This window comes from Globicephala melas, chromosome 13 (assembly GCF_963455315.2).
Source record: "Globicephala melas chromosome 13, mGloMel1.2, whole genome shotgun sequence".
Lineage (NCBI taxonomy): Eukaryota > Metazoa > Chordata > Mammalia > Artiodactyla > Delphinidae > Globicephala > Globicephala melas.
In genome coordinates this window covers 17,601,337-17,621,333 of record NC_083326.1, presented here as the reverse complement: position 1 = coordinate 17,621,333, position 19,997 = coordinate 17,601,337, and the positions used below count along the sequence as shown (strand labels likewise).

At 44.1% G+C, this 19,997-nt stretch overlaps 1 protein-coding gene across 2 annotated transcripts in view; it reads left to right on the top strand.

The window, feature by feature from the left end:
• The window catches only part of BCL2 (BCL2 apoptosis regulator), a 182,649-nt gene that overhangs the window by 88,904 nt on the left and 73,748 nt on the right, over nucleotides 1–19,997 (top strand). The window lies entirely within an intron of this gene.

Below are 19,997 nucleotides of genomic sequence, written 5' to 3'. Positions count from 1 at the left end.
GTGTGGGATTCAGTATATCTCTTGAATCTAAGGATTCTTGATACTCATTGATTCTGAAAAATACTGTCATAATCTCTGAATATTATTCCTCCCAGCTATCTTTATTATCTTTTTCTCAGTCCTCTGTTATAGGTTATTAGATCTTGTCCTTCTCTTCTTCATGTCTGCTAACCTGTGTTTTCATATTTCCCACATCTCTACTTTTCTGTGGTCTATTTCTTTTCAGTCTCCCCCTACCCTTTCCATTCCTGTCCTCCTAAGGTATATAAGGTTAACATCTGGTCTCCCACCTTCCACATGTCTCTCCAAGCTCATATATAAACACACAAAAATCCAATAATACCTTGTGCATTACTTTACAACTTACTGTCTCTCTTAATAGTACATTAAGGATATCTTCCAGATAAGTAATACAAATTTAACTAATTTTTTAAAAAAATAGCTAAGTGAGTTCCATGGTATGGCTATACTACAATTTATTCAGCTGTTCCACTATTGATGAACATTTAGGTTATTTTCAGTTTTATGTTGACACAAACATTGTAGATAAAAACGTCCTCATACATATTTACTTATGTGCTGGTTCCTTAATTTCTATGGGAACAACTTCTACCCCATCCTACTTCCCCTAACCCCCACTTCCCAAAGAACATCACTGTCTCTATTTTAGCTTTTTCTTCTGGCATTTCTAAATAATGTCTATGCTGTGATCTTTTATCAATTTTACTCATGATGTCTTAACTTCCTATTATAGTAAATACAGAGTTAGCTCTCTTACATAACCATATCTGCTGCTTTTCCAACCCCTTTCTCTCAATATAATTATATTGCAATATTGGGTTAAATCAGTTGTTAGTGTTTTCACTCTTTGGTCTATGGAAATGGTGTTAACAGTTAAACTTTTTTATTTTTATGAAGTTAATATCTGCCTTTTAAAAAAATTTTCATTGGAGTATAGTTGATTTACAATGTTGTGTTAGTTTCAGGTATACAGCAAAGTGAATCAGTTATACATATACAGACATCCACTCTTTGTTTAGATGCTTTTCCCATATAGGCCAATACAGAGTATGGAGTAGAGTTCCCTGTGCTATACAGCAGGTTCTTATTAGTTATCTATTTTATATATAGTAGTGTGTCTATGTCAATCCCAATCTCCCAATTTCTCCCTCCCCGCTTATCCCCTGGTAACCACAAGTTTGTTTTCTACATCTGTGACTCCACTTGTGTTTTGTAACTAAGTTCATTTGTACCCTTTTTTAGATCACATATAAGTGATATCATATGTTAATATCTGTCTTGTTTTTTTTTCTTAATTTCCTTAGTGTTCTTTGTCCTTGTAGGGAAAGATGTTCCCCCTATATCTTTCACAGTCTCCCTGTACACGTTTCCACAAGGCCGATCACATCAGAAATCCATGAGTTCTTCTTTTCTCAGTAACATCCCTTTTTTTCTGGACTTTTCTTCGGGCCTGTTGCACAGCTGTCATGCTGGGATTTCTCTTCCTTGTTATTCTAGAACTTTCCTTGACCTTTCTTCTGAGCTGAATCCCCTTTCATGATCTGCTCCATTGAGGAAGCACATCCTCCAGCAGGATCGGAATTACAGCCTGGTGCCCTGGTGGTGGCCCTCACTCTCTGTCTCTCTTGATCCACTGGTCCAGTCCTCTCCCTTTACGACATCACCCTCTTCTTTAGTCCTGTGTTGGATCACATAAATTTCCTCCTTTTCCACTTACACATTTTTGTGGCTCCCAATCTATAAGCAGCCTTTCCAAAATGGACCCAAGGGAGATAGATTCACACTTCGAATGTCCAAAATGTCTTTATTTTATCTTCTCACTGGAAGGCTTGTCCGTCTGGTACAAAGGATACTAGGTCAAAACTAAATTTTCTTCCAAAGGGTGAAGCCATTGCCCTATTGTATGCTGCCTCTCAGTGTTGCTGCTAGAAGGCTAAAACCGTTCTTATTCTTGATGCTTTGTACCTGACCTTCTTTTTCCTTTCTCCTGGGACCTTGTAGAATCTTTTCTTTCCCCCAGTTGTCTAAATTTCACAATGACTTTCCTATGTGGGAGTCTGTTTACATCTATTGTACTGGGCAATCAGTGTGTTCTTTCAGTCTGTTGAATGTGCTTCTGTTAGCTTCTGTCTTTCTTTCCAGAACTCCTATTATGTGGGTGTTGTACTTTCTAGACCAGTCCTCTAATTTCCTCCTATTTTTCTCTCCTGTTTTCCGTCTCTTTATCGTTTGCTCTCTTTTGGGGCAATTTCTTCAACTTCAATTTCCAACCTGTCTATTGGGTTTGCAGTTCTGTTATTGTTTTAAATTTCCTCTTTTCATCTATAAATAGTTGGGTTTTTTTAAGCATTCTGTTCTGTTTTCATGTGTGTGACATTCTCTCAGCATTCTGAAAAAAAAAATTATTCTCTTTTGAAATTTTCTTCTCCATTCATGGCCTCTATTTCCTCTGTGTTGCCTTTTTCTATTTGTTTTGAACTCTGTCTTCCCTATAGAGACTTTCCTTGCGTGTCTGGTAATCCTTGAGTGTCTGGTCATGTTTAAGAGTGAAGAACTAACAAGTTTATTGGAAGCTCTCAGGATGTGCAGGGCTTGTTGACTTTGAGCATTATCATAGAATAACATGATAATGCCATTCTTTGGGGAACTCCTAATGTCAACCCCTAAAGTCTCCTACTGAAGAACCTACAGAGATGGTGAGATTCTCCAGGGAACACCCTTCCAAACTCTCCCATGGAGGGTGAAGCTCTGCCTGTTCCAGTGCTGAGAGCTGAGGTGAGGAATCAGACTGGAGAGGTCAGCATTCAATATACATATTTTCTGCTTCGTTTGATGCGTGGCGTCTCCCAATCCAGGAATCCTGTCTCCAGAGACCATACCTCCAGTTTTACCCATTGGGGTAGAGGCTGCTGCCCAGAAGGGTGGAGAAGAAGAAGGGATCTGGGGGTCTAGGGATATAACTGGTTCTTAAACGGCTTTCACCCCATCTCCTCATTTTAGTCACTCCTCCCTTCCCCTCCCTTCCCATTTCCAAAGGTAACTAGTGCCTTCTGTTCCTGGACCTTCTGAGCATCTGCTACTTGGTTCCTAACTTTCCTTATTCCTAGTTTAGGATTCTGCCTCTTTTGTTCTGCTAGTTCTGTTACCACTTGTCCAGCTGTTTTCCATCTTCTAAAATCTTATTGCTGTTATCCCTTCACTTGTTCTTCTTGTCCTTCTGGGTTTATGTCTTTTAAATGGTCACTTTCTCTAGTTTTAGTGAGGTTTCAGAGAGACCAGTGTTAGGTATGGTGTGTTCAGTTCTCTGTTTTTACTTGGAAGTCTTATGTTACATTTTGGTTGATTTCCTCAAATCTCTTTTTCCAGTTCACTAATTCTATATTTGTGTCACTCTACAGTCTAACTTTTCCACTGAGTTATTTTCAGTTCTATTTTGTTCTTTTTCAGGTCTGCTATTTTCTTTTTTTATTTACTCCTATTATTTCATTATGGTTTTTAGTCTTTTATCACTTTAATAATTTTAAGAAATCTTATTTTGTAGTCTGTTTCAGATTGTAGTATTTTTCCAGTTCTTAGATTTTACCTTAAAAAAAATTCTCTTTATGACTGTCCCTCATGGTAGTTAACTCCCGTGTGTGTGTGTGTGTGTGTGTGTGTGTGTGTGTGTGTGTGTGTGTGTTGTCAAGTTCATGTTCATAGAGATTTCTCTTCTGTGGGAATCTTGTAAGTCCTGAGTTGTGAAATCGGCCCTATGTAGTGGTCACGTATTTGTTTATTCTGGCGATCAACGGCATTTTGATGGTCCTGGAATTGGGTTTATATTCATTGCTTGTCCTACCCCCCCACATGCAGATAATGTAAATTCTGATCCTGCAACTGAATGTGGTTCGTCTTTAGGGTTTTGATTTCTCAGGGGCTCCCTAAGCTCTGGATATAAGGCAACTGTCTGCTCTTCATCTTGAGGTCAGCAGGCAGTGGCTTGGTCCCTTTTTCATGGACGGGTGACTTTAAGATTTATGAAAAGGGCTCCGTCCTGCCTCCCTCCCTCCACCTTATGCAGGACCAAGGCCACGTCTCTTCATGGGCTTTAGAATCTAATCACTATCCCCAGATCCCCAGGGACATTTGTGGAGGTCTGAAACTCCCTTGGACCCCATGGAGTCAACCATCTGTGAAAGCTCTGGCTTCAGTTTTTCTCCATTCCCGGAGCCTATGCTTTTCTCCCTTTCTTCTTTCCTTCTAGGCACAGCATTGTGCTTTTTCTTGAGAATTTTGTATCTTTGTAGTGGAAAGGAACCCATAGGATCAGCCCAGAGTTTGCCATTTTGCTGGAAATAGCTCAACATCCACTATTGAGCTAAATCTAGAATAAGTAAATAGATTCATTAAGCTAAACTAAAACCTGGAATTGACTGTAAAGAGCCAGAGATTGAAAGGTTCTTAGAGATCACTTCATCCAACCCTAGCATTTTATTTAAGGAAACTGAGGCTCAAAACTGATGAAACCACTTGCCCACAGACACATGGCCAGTTAGTGAAAAAGCTGAGGGTAGAAGTCAAGGTGGCCACTTTTTTCCAGCAGCCAGCACTCATCTGCTTGCAAGATGCCCCAGTCTGATGATGGCTGTGCCTTAAATCATGGTGAGACTTTGGGAAGGACACATAGGCCATTTGTGTTGGTTTTGTCATTTTAAAATTTTCTGGACTGTAAAGTAATAGAGCTTATAGAATCACTGAAGTGATTTATTCCTCTCCCAATTTTGGTTTTTTTTCAAAGAAAAATACCTTTTTCCCTCTCCTTTCTTCCTTTTTTTTTTTTTCCCTTTTAGGACCCAGTTCCGGTTCCATCATCTCCCAGAAACCTTCCCTGCATCCCATCGAGGGTTTTTTCCCTTCTCTGACTCCTTTTGAAATTGTCATTTGAACCATGTCATTGACACCAGATTACAAATCTGTCTGACCCTGTTTAATTATCGAATGTGTATGTGCTTTGTCTCCTCAACTAAATCGTAAGTGCTAGTTTGCAGAAGCCATGCTTATGTATCTTTACCATTTCCCAAAGTGATTTTCGTGATTAATTGATGAGGAAACAACTTAGAGGAAATATGTTCCCTGAGATAGAGCCTGGGTTTGGTGTCAGGAAGCCTGGATTCTGCCCCTTTTCTTGGCATCAGCTCCCTGGTGAATTTGAGCAAACCGTCTTACCTTGTATGGACAGGCCGCTGTGGTCTGACAGTACACTCGTAGATAGAGTGGTCATATAATTTATCATTCAAATGGGGACAGTTATGAGAGTGAAGGGGGAGGCACTATTAATAATTTTGCAGGGACAACAGGTGTAAACCGGGACTCTTCCTGACAAGCAGGGACATATGGTCACCTTATGTCATAGATCACCTTGAGCTCTTCAGAAAACTTTGCACAGCTGCTATCAAAATACCAGTCATCAAATAAAAAAATTATCATCCCTTCCGAGAGCTTTCCTCCACCAGCATGACTTCGCAGGTAAGAGAATGTTTAGTTTTCCCAGACGTTCATGTTTTCTCAGCTAATTTCCTGGCCTTAAGTGCTTGTTATAACTGAAGTTAAAGTAAATGATGGGTTTGAGAATTAGTATTGCTAACAGACAAATGCCTTTATTTTCCATATCAACCCATTCTCTGTCCTGGAAAAAAAGAACAGCCCCGATTTTGAGAGCTCTGAGCCTTGTTTTCTTGGGTACTTTTGAAACATAGCATCTTACCTCTAGTACATCCAGTGATAGAGGGAAGGGTTATGAATGGCTGTTGACCCTCAAGACTGGAAATGTCTTCATATAATGGTGTATTCGGTGGCTTCGCATAATAGGCGAGGTAGGTCTTTAAAAAGACATATTACAAGCACCACGGCTCACTAGCTGGCTTGCTCCTGCCAGAGTGTTCTGTATACAGTAGGTACTTCATAAGTGTTTGTTAGCTTGAAATTCCGAGGAACACTTGGAAGACAGTGGTGGCTAGTAACCTCACTTCCCAGCGCTGGTAACTCCATTCCTGCTTGTGCTGAGGGAGTGCTGTTGTGGTTGGGCCATGGTGTTGGAATGCAAAGACAAACAGATACTATCTCTTTCCTCCAGATTTTTATATCTAGAGGCAGCCTTGGAGCTGTAAACAACTAAGTCTAAGAAAGTTCAGGAGAAAGAACAATCAGTTTTGACCTGGGGTAGTCAGGTGGCCTGTGAGCTAGGTTTGAAAAGTAGGATTTTACCCGAGGACAGAGTTGGGTGAAGGCCATTTCGCAGAGCGGGAATGGCATAAACAAAAACCTGTAAGAGTCCAATTGCTTGGCATGTGTGGGGAGAATCAGAAGAAGTCCTGTGTGTCTGGAAGATACGTGTTGATAGTTGGGATGTCCTTTAATGTCAGACCAGGGAACTCGGGTTATATCATGCAGACAACGGGAATTACATAAAGGTTTGGATTCGTGCAGTGATATCAAACAACTCGTGTTAGAACGATAACCTGGATGCAGGGAGACCAGTAATGAAGAGGCTTTGGTGTTCAGGAGAGATATCGAGGCAGGGGAGTAAAAAAAGAGGAGCCAGATAGGAGATAGAGAATTGGCAGCTGGTGGGATGTAGGGTTGACGAGGAAAGAAGAACCAGCCAGGACACCAAGGGACTGAGAAGATGGTGACCCGAGGACAAGACTGTGGAAGGCTGGAGCAGAGCAGAGCTGGGCGGGGAGGGCGCTCCTGATTTCTAGGGAGGTTTGTGAGGAGATGGCGTGAAATAGTACATGAAGAAACCTTGAAAGGGGCTTGGCATGAAATAAATGTTGGATGAACACTACATTGAAAGAAGGAGGGAAGGAAGGAAAGGAAGGGAGGAAGTTCTTCCTCTCTCCGCTCTGTGGGATATTTTTAGGGCTTTAGGAGATCCAGTGGGAATCATGCACTGGGGCTCTTCCCATTAAAAAAACTTGCCGATAATTTCACGTTAACTGAGCGTACAAACCAGGAGGGCACTCAGATAGAATGAAAGACCCGAATTGGTTGGTGTCAGACTGAGGAGAGGTGGGCTTTGAGCCAGACTTGGAGGAAGAGAGGGCTGTGGGGCGATGAATAGCCACACTGAGACCCGGGGGGAGCCGCCGAGAAGGCAGGAAGGCGGCTGCCTTATGGAGAACGGGAAGGATGCCCGTTACCATCAGAGGTGGTCGCAGGCGGAGAAGCGCCCTGGCTCAGCGATGGGCAGCAGCGGGCGGCGTCTTCCGGGGGGGCGGGGGCGGCTGGGCTCTGGCTTACTTTCTAATGAGCCCACCCCGAAACTCTATCGGGAGGACCCTGGTTCTCTGCAACAACCTGTCCAGTCCCTCCCCAGTTTTTTCTGACCATTTGGAAAAACAGCAGAGCAATCCTCTGTGTGATTAGAAACCAAGTCACATCGACTTTTCCTCTTGAGCCATTTCAGGATAACCCTCCATAACTCCTTTTATGGGAAGTACTGGCCAGTACTTCGTCTTACAAAATGCCTTTTGGTTTCTTTGCCTCGGTCTTGGATGTTGGGTAAACATTTTAGTTTCACGATTACGTGGTGATTAGATAGCGGTGTCTGAATTGGCATTACTAAAATCGTTTGCCTTCAGTTATATTACGTCTGCTTCAGGAATGCCAGGAAAACATAAACATGGCTTAGTTAGTAAACTACCTCCATTGGAACCTCTGAGAGAGAGAAGGCACAAAATCCGGCAGTTGGCATGATGTCTCCTCTTGACTCAGAGACTCTTGAAGCTGGGAAGTCCTTTGGAAGCCTTCGACTACCACCTTCTCAAACACGGTGCCGCCCATCCTCTTCCTGAATACTGCGAATGAAGGGGAGTTCTCAGAATGTGCCAACTTTTAGAAAAAAGCAAACCACAATTGGATAAAAAATTTTAAATTAATTTCTCCTAACACTGGTCAGAAACTTTTTAAGTTGGCTATAGTATAAAATGAATGCAAGCCAGAAGTTACCTGGGAATATTTTTATGTGATCTACAACGTTCCAGTGTTTGTTGGATGCAGTGCTTGTCGATGACTTGTCTTTTGGGGGTGGAGGAAAGCTTTTTACATCATCGTATCACAGAATTTCTCCTTATCGCCTATGGTTTCTACCACTTTGGTCTTTTCCCTTGGGTATTGTATCTTTCTTTGACATGGCTTGCAAGGTGTGACTGCATTTAGGGACGTGATATTCACAATGGGTTGGTCTCTCTGTACAATTACAGTTCTCTGTAATTTTGGATTAAATCAGCCGACTGACATCTGCCTGTGTTTTTGCGGGCATCCGTATAAACTTGACAAAGGGCCGCTGAGATTAGCAGTTCTTCTTCAGCAGTGTTTCACTTATTCATCCCTTTCTTTAGAAAACATCTGAGGCCCACTATGTACCTTTCCATTTCCACCATTTCCTCTTAATTGGGGGCCATTATCAACTCTCACTGATACTACTCCTTCATAAATGGCTTTTAATCTCTGTCTTTGGGGACCACTGCATGATATCCTAAAACATCACTCATCATTAATCATTAAGTGACCCTTCCCACTTAAAAACTTTCATGGCATAATTTTTTAAATAATACATTTTTTTTGTTCTGATTACAAAAGCAAGATATGGTTTTTTGCAGAAAATCCGGAAAATAGAGAAAAGCAAAACATAGAAAAAATATCACTCATCATCTACCACCAAAACAGCGGCCTGTTGTTACTATGTTGGTACACGGCCTATAAGTTGTTCTTTTGTCTTTCCTGTTACAGAGAGCCTTCCCAGTCTGGTCCCAGCTTGACGTTGCAGCCTTCTCTCTCTAGTGGCTTCCTCTCTGGGGACCTGTATTGCCTTGCATGCGACTTTTCATATTTCTCTCTCAATGAATTCTTCTGATTCTATAAACAATACAGGTGATTGTAAATATTTTTCAAAATATATATAAGGAGTAAAGTAAAAATTATATTTAAAAACATCTCAACACCCTGAAATAAAAACCTTTGACATTTTGCAGACTATCTCATCATCTTCTGTTTATAGACGTGTGCCTGAGCACACACACATGATTTCCTATAAATGAGATCGTGGCATCCATGTGGTTTTTATGGTTGCTACCTTCTTTCATTTTCACTTATTTCTTTCCTCCTACTCCCTTCCTTCTTTCCACCCTAATCCCTCTCCCCCATGTTGCCAGTGTTATCAACCTTGTGTGTCATCGTTCTGTGCCTCACTCCACTTCACTCATATGATTATATCAGACATTTAGGTAGATAGATAGATAGGCACAGAAACATGTGATTTTGGTCATTACCTTATAAAAATCAGATCATATCATATGTCCCTCTCTGCGTCTTGTTTTCTTCTCACTTCACAGAATACATTGTTGAAATTCCTCCCTTCTTTCTTTTTCATGACTGCATACTATTCCTTAGTTGACCATGGCATAACCTATTGAATGATTTTACTCCAAACAGTGCTGTGGTCATACGGGCATGAGATGACTTTATCAATGATGGTATTTTTGAATTTGGATAGATATTTCCAGATTGCTTGCTAAATGGTATAGCAATTTGTTTCCACCAGCAGTGTATGAAGTACCTTTTTTTTGCATCCTTCTATGTGGCTGTGACAGTGTCACCACCAAGGAGCAGTGCCCCTAAATTGCCAGGAAGGATGGGGGGCCAGGGTCCCTTTGAAGTCCCAAGCTTCAAGACAAACATGGGGCCACAATAAGACTATCACAGTAATATACATAAGAGAATTCATTAAGAGGAGATTATGGTTTTCTAGAATTGGGTTATGGGGAAGAAATATTTATGGAAATGAATCTTATGGCCTGAAGTGTTATTTTATGTTTAGGATGATTTTTTTTTTAACCTGACAGCATTTGGTTAGCACGGAAGCTAGAAATTTCCCTCTTGGTTTTAATTTTTTCTTTACAGTTTTTGGCAGAATTCAAAAGGTGAAACACATCACACACAACTTCTGAACCTTTGCGTTCAAAATACGCAGATGGGGGACTTCCCTGGCAGTCCAGTGGTTAAGACTTCACCTTCCAGTGCAGGGGGTGCGGGTTTGATCCCTGGTCTGGCAGCTAGGATCCCACATGCCTTGGGGCCAAAAAACCAAAACATAAAACAGAAGCAATATTATAACAAATTCAATAAAGACTTTAAAATGGTCCACATCAAAATAATCTTAAAAAATAAAAAAACGCACATGGATGTATGGCAAGATGGGATCTGAGTAAGAGTTCCCGTAACATGGTTTACATTTCCAATGCTTTAAAAATAACCGTCCATGTGGTGTTAGAAGTCCGCAAGCAGTGAGTGGGTTGGATCCTACAGGCCATCTCCTGAGCTGGGCTGTTTGCTGTACCTGCTGTCCTCCAAGATGGCAGCTCAAGCCCTCTCTTCCCTCCCCACTGCCTGTCTTCCTCTAAGTCTGGACTGTCTGATGCTTTCTCCTCTTATCCTGGATGCCAAGGTCTGCCACCACTTCTGTCGTCCTTCTTGCCTTTCTTCTTCTTTTCCCTTCTGTCCGTCTCACTTTCCCGCAAAGAGGCTTGGCGTTGGCAGCCCATGCCTGCCGTTGAGATGGCGCTTTGAGGCCAGCAAGCCGCCCCCCCCATATCATTTTGGATATAACCTCAAGGTCATTGGCCTGTGTTAGCTGTCTCCATCCCTAATTTTTCTGTTGATAGGCTCTCCACCTGACAGAAAGGTTTCTCCCAGCCCCCCCCCCCGCTTTAATTTTTTATCTAACATCATTTTGGGACCTTGAGTCCCTGAGAGCCTGAGGCTTCCCTGTACTTGGAGGTAGAAATAGATTCTGTCTCCTAGAGAATTCTGACCAGCCTGTTCTGCAAAAGAATGTTGGCTCTTGGTGTCAGAAAAGAACCTCTGCATTCATGGGGTTATTAGAGTTGCCTGGAGAACAAACGAGGTGATCTAGAATCCAGTCCCATTGTTCTTCAGTATGGTCTCAGTGTCAGGGGAAGTCTTGAGTAGATTCTGGTTTTAACGTCTTAATTCTGAATTTACTCACCTTCGTGGATGAGGCAGAGCCTAAACCTTATTTTGATAGTGTGTGTTTGTGTGAGTGTGTGTGTGTGTGAGTGTGTGTGTGTGTTTGTGTGTGTGTGTGAGTGTGTGTGTGTTTGTGTGAGTGTGTGTGTGTGTTTGTGTGAGTGTGTGTGTGAGTGTGTGTGTTTGTGTGAGTGTGTGTGAGTGTGTGTGTTTGTGTGAGTGTGTGTGAGTGTGTTTGTGTGAGTGTGTGTGTGAGTGTGTTTGTGTGTGTGAGTGTGTTTGTGTGAGTGTGTGTGTGTGTTTGTGTGTGTTTGTGTGAGTGTGTGTGTGTGTGTTTGTGTGTGTGTGTGTGGTTTAATACATACAGCTTGCTGAACGCAGTAGGTCTGTGGTTTATCTTTTACTGAGAACTGCTTCCCCCCCGCCGCTTTTCTAAGAAAATGCTAGTTTCCTAAACTAAAGTCTTTCTTTTGAGTTTGTTAGCAGTGAGGGGTGTTGTGTGAGGCCCTGTCGGTGATACTAAGATCAAACAATCCCCCGATTCAGGTGACTTTAACACAAGTCATATTGACTGAAATAGTATTGAGCATGTGATGCTGGTGTGTGACATTTGAATATTTGTCAAGAAAAGCACCCAAGTCACTACAACTGGCTGCAAGAGTAAGTGATTTGCCTGTTTTACTGTTTTTACATACATTTTTATTTGAGAATCTGAAACCGACCTTTATCGTTTGGGGAGGGAAAGTAACATATTCAGTCAGCATGAATCTGTTTACCTGCTTTTCCCTTTCACTATGTGTAAGAATTCAGGTCACTTAGTCTTAATCAAGAGCAATGTATAAATTAAGGGACATGTATCTTAACAAGTTTGAATTTCACTCCCCCTTCCTGCAATTCCTTTCCACACTTTTTGTAAAGGTAGTGACCTATATTTGATAAGGCTTGGAATTCAGACCTGAGATACCTGGGTCCCAGTTGTGGCTTGTGGCTACTTATCACTATGAGACTCACTGTCTAGCCTTGGTTTTCTAATCTCTAAAATGGGACACCCTAATTAATGTGCCCATTGAAAGCATCATAACTTCCTTCCCTTTCCTCCTTTCCGTTGGAGAAACTCAGAATTTTCAAAACTATTAAATTCAGTATTTTTAGGGCCACTTAGAAGTTTCCTGTAACAACAGAGAGCAACTAGAAATGCAGTGTTCTACTCTCATAGTCATTAAAATCCCCCACCCCCAGAGCAAACTGGTTACATTTCTGATAAAACTTGTGCAAGGACCAGGAGAATCAGAGATGGTCTGTCCCCTGATTTTCACGATGTAAGAGCTTCCCTCTGGTGCCTCGTAGAAGGGCCTTTGCTTGGCGTGGCTCTGCTGTGTTGGCAAGGGCGTCCTTAGCCAGGGAGAGCCAGAGATCGCAGCTAAGTTAGAGTAACGCCAAGGGTCGTGATATTTCACATTCAGGAGAAAAAGACTATGCCTGTCAGCAACATCTTTTATTGTCAGGTGCCGATTTCACTGTATGTGTCTGAAGGACTAAAATCAGGCCCCACTCCCTAAAATGTAGATCAGTAAGGGGTTACCAAAACTACAGTGTTCCACCAAAGAGAATTTTAGCGAAGGATTAAGGTGACCACTTAAAAAGTAGAGTTGGCTTAAAACTGGAAATAAAGGATGCCACCCACAGAAACTCCCGTGGGCTCAGAAAACCAGAAGAGGAAGGTTTGGGTGGGGAGAACGGGAGCAGCCACTCAGGAGGAAGTTTTCTGAGGCTCTGGAAGGATGCAGAGGAAGCAGCCCACAGCGGGACGGCAGACACGCTGAGGACGGAGCAACGCTCGAGCCTAAGACTTGGTATTTGGGGCGAGGTGGAGAGAGGTAAAGAGAAGGGCCGGAGATTCAGAACTGGGTCAAGGAACAATCAGATCACGAGTGAGGATGGAGCTCGTGGGTTACAAGGAGTGACAGGCAAGGGCCTAGCCTTCAAAGTCGGGCTCAGCACGAAGCAACTGGATTCATTCAGAGGAGTCCTGCAGAAGTGAGTGGCAAGAAATAAGAACCCGCCGCCCGGTCTGAGTGGCAGGGAAAAAAATGAACTGAGGAAAGCAGAAGGCTTCAGGGCAAGATAAGCTCGTTCTGAGACATATGACTGAACTGAAGCCCAGATAAAATATTACCTGTTAATCCAGTATCTTTCATTAGTTAGAAGTTCAATTTCTTTGCGTCTCATTCACAAAAGAGCAACATGCATTTAGGGGAACACGTTTGCTCCCGGTGCTGCTGGAAAGTCCTTGCTGATGAGAATGTTACAAACTAAGGAAGTTTTAACCAAACACACTAGGAAAGTGTGACACAGGAATGAAATTTGAAGCCAACGATAAGCTAATAAAGACTCAATGCTAATTTTGCATTCACTATTTTGTAAAAAATAAAAGACTGTTCTTCCGGGGGCCTGAGTCCACACTGCATCCCTCCCCTACCACCAAGGTTATAACCAGGGGGTGAGCCCTGAGGCCTCCGTGAAGGACCTTCTGTACACTCACATCTGTCCTCTGTTCAATAGTCCAGGCCCTTCCAGGGCTCCCGAGCCTTCCAGAACCTTCCAGAATCTTCCCCATCTCCCCTTCACTGTCCACAAGTGTACTTAGGGCATCCAAATGGTGGAAAAAATTGCCTTTAACTCTGCTGCTCCTTTAGGACTACAGTCATCTCTCCTCCCCATGTTTTTAAGCTTCTTAAAAGCTGGATCGTCCGTCTCTAACCCCAGTCGCCCACCCCCTGCTCCCCCTTCCCAGCACCCCTCCCACCTCTCTCCAGTGGGTCTTCTGTTTCCATCGCTCTCCTGAAACAGCTGTCTTACAAGGAGATTACCAATTTCTGAGGACATCCAGAGCCAGGCTGCTTCACTTTTCTGCCGCACTTGGAACCCCAGGAAACATCCCTCCTGAAACACTAGACTTTCTTGCTTCTATTGCACAAGCCTCATTCTTCCTCCCATCTTGCCGAGCAGCCCATCTGACCAGAGCCCCAGCCTTTCTTTCTCCTCCTACTTGGGTAAATCCCGGCGTGGGGCCTGGTGTAGGCCTTCTGCTCTCTCCCCTTCTCAGATCACGTCTCCTCCCGCCCAGCCTTTCTGCTTGTGTGCAGATGGTTCCAAAACCCCTACCTCCCGACCTGACAGTCCTCCCGTTTCCGTCCCATATTTCCGACTCTCTGCTGGTCACATCCACTGGATGATCCATCCATTTCCAACTCAGCTCTGCCTCTTCTGCCCCGAAACTGCCCCCTCGCCCTGACGTTGCCAGTCTCTGGTCACGGGGGCACCTCGTCCTGGTCCCACGTCTCAGCCAGGTTTGGTTCCACCTTCTCTCTTTCTCCCACACCCAAACCCTCTCACCTCATTTCCTCCACTTCCAACTCTGTCCTCACGGTGTTGCTAGCTGTGAAATCCACAGACAGGCTACTAATTTCTTACTTGATCTGTATAAGCAGAACAGTTCTAGGTCAAGTGAACGTAAGTCAAACTTGAGTCATAAAAACCGAAAGTCATGGCCCCTCAGTCAATTCCCAGACTTGGGCCAGTTTACAGCCCCAGGGCCCCTTGAATGAAGGGGAGGCTGGTTCCCCTTGAGGAAGCACCCTGCTACACTGCCCCAAATTTATACTCTTAATCTTTCTCCCAGCTTTCCCCAAAGGGACCTATAGCCTTTCACCAGGGTGACGGCATATTGGGGAAAAGGAAACACTAGACCTTTTGAGGACTGTTGGGCATGGGCACTGAACTGACACTAATTCCAGGAGACCCAAAGCCACCCGACTCTTGGCCACCAGTGAGACCAGGGGCTTATGGAATCGGGATCCCTGCAGTTTTAGCTCTGATGCCATTCCCACAGCACTTTGTGTCCCCTCCCTCTCCTGGGTGCCCCCCAGGCACCACTGGGACCTTCCTGTTCCCTGGCTCAGATCTTCCGCTGGTGCCCAGTTCTCTGGAAGAGGCCAGCCTTCCTCAGCTTGATCGTTAAAGGCTCTCCACGAAGAATCCCCCTCTCTCCCAGCCTTCACGGCTGCAAGTCCTCAACCCAATACCCTTCCCTGCATCCCCTCCATCCTGGTGTACAGTCCTCCAAACACTGTGCACCTCCCTTCTTGCTTTGCTCTTACACTGTTCCCTACACCTGGAATTTCTTTTCGGCTCCCATCTCTGGATTTGTGTGGTGCCTGTTTTTAGCACAAATATACCATGCCCCCTTTAAAACCTTTTTGCTCCACTTTCACTCGTAACAACCAGGGAAATGAGCTAAAAAGTGTGGATGGATTAATTCACCAGTGTTGGGGACAGAAGGAGTCCTTCTACAACCTTCATAAACAAAAGATTGCCTTGTTTGTACCTGTTCTTCGGAGTCAGCATTTCTTATATCTGCTCAAGGTGAAAGGGTGTGCTTTGTGTTTAAAAATAAAAATCATATGGGAAGCACGGAAGTAAGAAATGTTCACTTCGTTTAATGCGTGAGCCTATTCCACGACAGGCGGCTTCTCGACTTGCACAAATAAAACAGAATTGGTCGGGTGAAACCTATCAGCAGAGCAGACAGGATAACGGCCAGGTGGCAGGCCCAGGAGCAGATGGGGAATATTTACTTAGGTCTTCAGTTCTTCTTGTTAAGAGTCCCTCTAATTAAGTACCTTCCCTCGGATGTGAAATCAACTCCAGCATCTTTGAATACTAGTCTTTTTTTTTTAAAGGTAATTCCCAGGCCAGTTTTTCTCTTTTCAAAGTCAAGGTTAGAGTAACCAGTGTCAGTGGAATCCATGCAAGCCTGAACATCCCAAGTTTCCTTTCAGACTTTTATTCGATGTTACCGGATCTCATCGTCAAAACTGAAACAGCACAGAAATTAAACTGAAAATATTATAAATCCCAGGAATTTTTTTTTTTTTTTTGATGCCAGGTAAGGCAGCGCCACCCTGGGGAGTCTGTGCAGACTTTATGGTGAAGGCAGGACCTCCCGGTGATGGACTCAACTCACCCAGCGCTCTGGGGGACCAGGCAGCCTGGAACCCTTGGTGTGGCCTTGGGTTTTCAGAAAATCATGTAATTCTCCACGCAGCATTAGCCCTTGACCATCTTTCAGTTATTCTTCTTGGACTGATGTGACTTGGATCCGTTGCTGGTTTTCTTCCCGCTTCTCTGACCACCGCATTTCCCCTTCCCTCTCCAAACAGTTAGGAAGCATTCATAGAGCACCGAAGAGGGGCGAGGTGGGGGGGCAGACCACGCCCACTTGCAGGGACGTCTACAAGGATGGATGAGATCGGCCCCGCCTCCGCCTCTGCTTCTTCCGTCCTAACGCTGAGCTTGCGGAGTGATCCCCGAGCCCGTCCCTTTTTCTCCTTTCCTGTGCCTTCGCTCCTCCACAAAGGCTTTTATTCTCATGGCTTCCATCATAAGACTATATCCCCAGTCCGAGTGTCTCATCTGAAGTTGAGTATTCTATTTCCTCTTGTTTTCTCCAAAATTCATTGGGTCCTCAGGACAGCCCACTCCCCATGAGCGCTCTCTGCCTCTGTCAGGAGTGGCATAGGTTTCCTTTTTTTTCCAGACCTGAAATCTGGGAAGCATCCTCCGTCATACATTTCTCCTCTGCACCCAGGAATCAGCGTTCAGGCTTCCTCTGACCCGCTCGTGGATTCTTTCCTCTTTTGCCATTTCCACTGCCTCCGTTCTACCTGGTCCTGATGGCCGCACAGCTGCCTGACCCATCAGTGAGCTCTGCGCACCCAAGCCAACATTCCTTTCTTTAAATGCCATCTTATCAGTGTTCCTCTTGTTAAGTGGCAGAGATGATGTCTTACTCTTTTCTGTCTCTGACAGCATCTAACTCACCTCCTTGCACACAGCGGGCACATAAGCAACACTTGTTGATCTCTTGTGGCAAAAGCATAGCTGCCTTTTAGTTTGTCAGCCTCAGCTTTCCGACCTTCTTTACCTTGTGCAACCTCCAAAGGATGATCCCCGCAGTGACAGAGTCCCCACTGTCGTAGCTGTGGGGGAAATGCAACATGGCAGACAACAGTGGAATGGATCCACAAGTTGGGAGATGAAATCAGAGAGAGCAATTCAGGAATTGGAATTATTTGATATGAGAGAAACAGAGATGGTGAGAACTTACGGGGGGAAGATTTTGGTGCCCTGGCTCTCTTGAGACAGTGGTATACACACCAATTATGCGTGTCCTTTACTACTCAGCCCTGGACTGTCTGCCTTGTATTGCCTGTGTTATTCTTATCTTGGCTTGTGTTAGAAGAGCACAGACAGAGCGCCAGGGTCACCACGGGATGCTGTTGGAGGGCGCAGTCCAGGACGTCCGGGGGTTGGGATGGCCGTGACGAGCACATCTGGAGGGGGAGATGTGGACACAGGGATGGAGGTGAGGTGACCCAGACCTCCTCCTCCAAGAGGTTAAGCTTTCATCAGGTCAGACCCAGAGACAGGAAACCGTAACAGAAGAGGCAGAGGGGAGGGGACAGGAGGAAAGTTACAGGTTCAAAGTAAGTGCCGATTTCCAGGGAGAATTGTCAAGCCCCGAAATGAGTTACAGAGAAAGCCGTGGCCTCCTCTTTCCTGGAAATGCTAGAGTCGGAACAGACAACCTCTTCACAGTGGCCTGAGCAGCGACTTCTCCGGAGGCCTGAGGATGGGGCGGAGGACCTTCTGGCTCCGCATTCCCGCAGCCCGCTTATCTGGACCGCTTGGTTGGCTTTGCAGTTAGTTGGCTGCAGGCTGCTGCTTACTCAACCACAGAAGTGAAATTTGTTGCTGATGAGAAATAATAAAAGATCTTTCTTTTTCTAGACTTCCTCTATGGGTGTTGTTGTTTTCTTTCTAAATGCGGGAGTTTCTTTTGCTTTTCTTCCTTTCGTGGCATTCAAATTTAGCTTTTGTGTATACCCTGCCCAGTAGTTCAGAGTAAGTTGATGAGAGAAGCCAACCCAAAATATGACGGACGCTCACCATTTTCTTCAGAGATGGTGTGGAGTGTGTGTATGGATGGGAGAAGTTAGGCTGAAGATGTTCGAGAACTCACCAGCATTAACAGCGGAGACCTTTGGTGATGTCAGAAATGTTGTCTATTTCTTTGACTCAACAACCATTTGTGGAGCACTTACTCTGTGCCCTGCACGATGCTTGCCAGTTTCAGAAGAAACAAAAATGCATGAGACCTGATTCCTACTCTCAAGGCACTTACAATGTAGCAGGAAAGATAAACTGTGTTAACAAATCACCTTATGTATCACAAAGAGAGGATGATTCTGGTTCAAAGGAACGCTGTTGTAAGGGATGACATCATGGTAGAACTATAATAATCAATTTGAAGTTCTACTTTTTCAACCTTTGTCATTTCTATCTTGGATTAGTCTGATTTTTTTTAAAAAAAATAAATTTATTTATTTATTTATTTTTGGCTGCATTGGGTCTTCGTTGCTGCCCGCAGGCTTTCTCTAGTTGGGGCGAGCGGGGGCTACTCTTCGTTGCGGTGCGCGGGCTTCCCATTGCGGTGGCTTCTCTTGTTGTGCAGCACGGGCTCTAGGGGCACGGGCTTCGGTAGTTGTGGCATGCGGGGTCAGTAGTTGTGGCGCACGGGCTTAGTTGCTTTGCGGCATGTGGGATCTTCCCCCACCAGGGCTCGAACCCGTGTCCCCTGCATCGGCAGGCAGATTCTTAACCACTGCACCACCGGGGAAGTCCCTGATTTTTTCCTTTTTAAAAAATATTATTTCTGACTAGGTAATAGAGTCACATGGTTCGTATACTGAAGCAGTTTAGAAACATTTTCATTGATGAGTTTCACTCCCACCGAGTCCCCATCTACCCCAGTTCACTACCTCCTAACTCCCTTGACACAGGTAGTTATGGATGTTAATTTCTTGAGTACATATCCAGTGTCTCTTCATGCAAAATAAGTATATATACATTTGTATTTAAATTTTTCCTTTTTCCTACATAAAAGGCAGCCTTGTTCGTCACTTGGCCTGTTAATTTATCTCTGTATCTTGGAGACTGTAGCGTGTCAGTGCATCCTTTTTCTTTCTTCATGGTATTTCACTGTTTGGGGAATATCATGGTGGTATTCATTATCTATCACTGCATGACAAGCTACTCCAGAACTTAGTGGCTTAAATTAAAACAATGGTTTTATTTATTCACAAGTCTTTGGTGGGCTAGTTGGACTGAGTGGTTTTTCTTGTGTTTTTTCATGGATTTACTCATACGGATGAGGTCATCTGGGAGTTTGGCTGGGCCTAGGTGCTCCAGGACGGCTTCACCCACATGTCGGTGGTAGATTCCACCACCGGCTGGATTAGGTGTCTCCAGGAGACTAGCCCAGGCTTCTTCCCATGGTGACTGGATTCCAAAAGCAGAGAGGGATCATGCCCCAGTAAAAAAGGGCTTATGAAGACTCTGCTTGCAGCACGTTTGCTAATGTTCCACTACCTAAGCAGGTCACAGGCCCAGCCCAGCATCAGTGTGGCAGGATCTACCCAAGGGAGCGAACACCAGGAAGAGGGATTTGTTGGAGGTCATTATGTAACTATCTTCTCCACATGTTTAATTAACCACCCCTAGCGATGGGCACCTGGTTATTTCCAGTCGTTTGGTACTACAGGTAATGCCTTAACAGGTAACGTTGTTCATCGGTCAGTTCATGTGTGAGCAGGATACATTACCAGAGTGTTGCTGTGGCAAAGGGTAAATGCTTTTTTAATCGTCTATCTATTCTATTTCTGTGGTGTTATTTCTCTGGTTATTTTAAACTTGTATTCTTCTGTCACTTGTGTAGGAGCTCTGAAAATGTGAAGAGTTCAGATAGGAAATACGTATAAACTGAATTAATTAGAAACTCTTTCCTAAAATAAGAAAAAGGACAAAAGCTAGACTACATATCAAAT